This window comes from Myotis davidii, unplaced genomic scaffold (assembly GCF_000327345.1).
Source record: "Myotis davidii unplaced genomic scaffold, ASM32734v1 scaffold115, whole genome shotgun sequence".
Classification (NCBI taxonomy): domain Eukaryota; kingdom Metazoa; phylum Chordata; class Mammalia; order Chiroptera; family Vespertilionidae; genus Myotis; species Myotis davidii.
This window is the reverse complement of record NW_006291010.1, coordinates 2,349,783-2,354,008: the sequence shown is the minus strand read 5'-3', so window position 1 is coordinate 2,354,008 and position 4,226 is coordinate 2,349,783.

Sequence of the window (4,226 nt, the reverse complement as noted above, 5' to 3'; positions counted from 1 at the left end):
GATATTGAATTCTTTCAAATGCTTTGTCTGCCTCTGTTGAGGTAATCACACAGTTTTCATACTTTATATTGTTGATGTGATGTATCACATTGATTGATTTGCAGATGTTGAACCATCCTTGCATTCCTGGAATAAATTCCATTCCATCATGGTGTATGATCCTTTTCATGTACTATTGAATTTGGTTTGCTAATATTTTCTTGAAAACTTTTACATCTAGGTTCACCAGGGTTATTAACCTGTAATTTTTTTTTCTCATAGTGTCATTTTCTGATATTTGGTATCAGGGTAATGCTAGCCTTGTAAAATGAGTTTATAAGTGATTCATCCTCTTCAATTTTTTGGAAAAATTTTGAGAATTGCAATTAATTCGTCTTTAAATGTTTGGTAGAATTCACCAGTGAAGTCATCTGGTCCTGGACTTCTTTTTTGGGGGGTGGGGGGGAGGGGAGTGGAGTAAGGGGATGTTTTGATTACTAATTTAGTCTCCTTAGTAGTAATTGGTCTGCTCAGATTTCCTATTCTTTATGATTCAGGCTTGTTATATTAAATGTTTCTACAAATATATCCACTTCTTCTAGGTTGTCCAATTATTTGGTATATAATTGTTCATAGATTACCTTCTGATTCTTTGTAGTTCTGTGGTATCAATTGAGATATGCTTTATATATTTAGGTGCTTCTATGTTGGGTGCATAAACATTTACAAATGTTATATTCTCTTATTGTATTGACCCCTATATCATTATATGCCCTTCTTTGTTTCTTATTACATTGTCTTGAAGTCTATTTTGGCTGATATAACTAACTACCTTAGCTTTCTTTTGGTTTCCATTTGCATGTATTATCTTTTTCCATCCTGTTACTTTCTGTCTCTGTGCATCCTTAAAGCTGATGAGAGTCTCTTGCTTTAGCTTTAACAATCATCTACTTGCTGCTGATTCACAAATATCTATTTAAGATATACCTCTTTCCAACAGAAAGCTTAAACTCAAAAATGACCAAAAATGAACTCAATTTGCCGTAGAAACTTGCCTTTTCTCTTATATTTCCTATTTCAATCAATGTACCGACATCCTCCCAGTTTTTAATTTGATGCTTTCCTCTTCTTCATACCCAGTGTCTCCCATCCCATTTGACCCCCAATATTAAATTATGACATTCTATCTTTCCTTTTAATTCTCTTGAATATGTCTTCTCTGTGTTCTCATAATTGCCACCTTTGTTCACCAACATTAACTATTTCTTTCTAATTGGTCTCCCATTTCCAGTATTTTTCCTTCCTAAAAAAAATTATCTGTATCATGACTGGAATGGGCTTTCTAAATTTAAAAGATGTCATTGTCATTTTCTTCTATGTACTGTTTCAACGTGTATTGCCCTTGGGAAAAAATCCAAATTCACCCATCTGTTTTTACAATATGTACCAGTCACATTAAACATTTTGTGATCCAGGATGATGCCATATTTCTGTCACCTATAGGTCTTTGTACCCCCAATCCTTTTGCCAAAAAATGCCTTTTCCAAACCCATCTTTATTGCTAACTTCTATTCGTTTTTTAGATGTCAAGTTAAGATATCACTGCCAGAGAAGTCTTGAAATCTTTTAGACCTGTAATATTCAATATGATAGCCACCACTAAAACACAGCTATTGAGCACTTAAAATGTGGCTAATCTGAATTGAGATGTACTCTACACCACACTATAAAACTTAGTATTTTAAAATGTAAAATTATCTTATGCACTGGTTACATGTGAAATACTATTTTGGAGGTACTGGATTAAAGAAAATATATTATTGAAATTAATTTTATGATGGTTTTTAATGTGGTTACAATAAATCTCAAAATTACACATGGCTTGAATTATATTTCAGTTGGACAACACCTAGATTAGATGAGAAGGAGCCCCCTTTTTCAGGATCCTATAGTTATTTCATTAGTAGCATTTATTATATCAGGTAAAAATTCTAGATTGTATTCTGCACTAGACTGCAGGGATCTAATAAACAAGAGGCTACCTTAGTAAATATGGCCATTTCAATACCAAGGGTGTTAAAATACAGTCAATCCTCCTCCTAGCTCAGTTGGATAGAGCCGTGGTCAGCAAACTGCGGCTCGCAAGCCACATGCGGCTCTTTGGCCTCTTGAGTGTGGCTCTTCCTAAGCCTTAGGAGGACCCTAATTAAGTTAATAACAATGTACCTACCTATATAGTTTAAGTTTAAAAAATTGGGCTCTCAAAAGAAATTTCAATCGTTGTACTGTTGATATTTGGCTCTGTTGACTAATGAGTTTGCCGACCACTGGAGAGCATCGTACAGTACACCAAAAAGGATTGCAGGTTTGACTCCTGGTCACAGCACAGGCCTGGGTTACTTTGATCCCCTGTTAGGAAGCACATGCAGCAGGCAATGGATCAATGTTTGTCTCTCTTTCTCTCCCTTCCTCTCTCTCTAAAATCAACAAACATGTCCTCACTGAGGATTTTTTTTTTAAAGGTTAATCCTCATTATTTATTCATTGATTCCGTATTTGTGAATTCCCCTACTTGCTAAATTTATTTGCAACCTCAAAATCAATACCCTAGCTGCTCTGGCCGTCATTCATGGTCATGCACAGAGCAGTGAAAGGTTTGTATCGTACAACACACGTTTTCCTGGCTGAGGTCAAACAAGGCGATGCTCTGCTTTCCTGTCTCAGTTGTCAAACAGTAAAGTATTTTTCAGTCTTTCAGTGCCACTCTTTCATATTTTCTCTTACTTTTGTTGGTGACTTGGCTGTTTAAAATGGCTCCCATGGCCTGGCTGTTATGGCTCAGTGGTTGAGCATCACCCCATGAACCAGGAGGTCACCGTTTGATTCCGGGTCAAGGCACATGCCTGGGTTGCGGGCTTGATCCCCAGTGTTGGAGGTGCAGGAGGCAGCCGATCCATGAGTCTCCCCATCACTGATGTTTCTATCTCTCACTCCTTCCCCTTTCCTCTCTGAAATCAATAAAAATATAAATAAATAAATAAATAAATAAAATGGCCCCCATAGTGCTGTAGTGTTGCCCAGTGTTTATAAGCACAAGAAGGCTGTGATGTGCCTTACAGAGGAAATGCCTGTACTGTATTAGATAAGCCTCCTTTGGGCAGGAATTACAGTGTTGTTGGCTATGAGTTAAATGTTAATGAATTAATATATATTATGTAAAGTTTTGAGACAGAAACACACATAAAACAAGATTATATATTGGTCAGTTGATGAAAATGTTACCAGAGGCTCACAGAACCTAAATCTATATTTCCCCGAGGAGCAATGATTCAGTATTTATTGATTTAGCATTCCAGTGGCTTCACTAAAATTGACTATATTGCCAGATCATTTGATTCCATATCCAAATCTTGCGTGAATGTAGTATATGATGGTAGTTAAAGCAGTGAGTGCAGAGCCAAAGTGCCAATCTTGGCCTTCTGACTTGCTAGCTGTGTGATTTGGGGAAATTAGCTTTACTCTGCTATTTTCCACAACTAAAAATGTAGATCAAAGAATAGTTGTGAATGATTACCAGGGGCTGGGTTTGGGGGAGGGGGACTGACCAAAAAAGGCAGGAGGAAACTTTCAGAATGAGGCAAATATTCTGTATCTTGATTATAGCTGTAATAACACCTATGTTCTTTGAAGAACGCCTATTTTCTTCAAAACTCCTAACTAAAAAAAGGTACATTTTACTTTCTATAAATTATAACTTAATAAATCTGAGGCTTAAAACAGTAACAAGGTCAAGATTAAAGGACTACTACACATAAAATATGTAATGTCTCTCTGGCTTACATACTCTTTAAACATTAGCAATCGCTCGAGTAATGATAGACGAGAAGAGGTTAGGTGGTGGTGTCAGGAAAAGCAGAATAGGCACATGAACTAGGGTTCTAATCTGGCTCTTTCTATGTTGGCTAGAGGCTGAGCTGTGTACGGGAGTTCACTTGCTTACTGTAAAGGTGAAGTTAGACAACATGTGTGAAATATCTGTGAAAACTGTAGAGCCAGATAGGAATGTGAGAAATGGGACAGTTCATGAGAGCAGTGCAGTATATCAGAGGGCTCCATAACCCGGGGTGTGGGGGTCACTTTCCGGGGTAAGAGCACATCTCTCTTAACAGCGTTGGTCCTTACGCCTGTGTGTGTCTCCGTTGGCTCCAGGTCGATTTTGAAGACAACCCAACTGCCCAAGAGGTGTG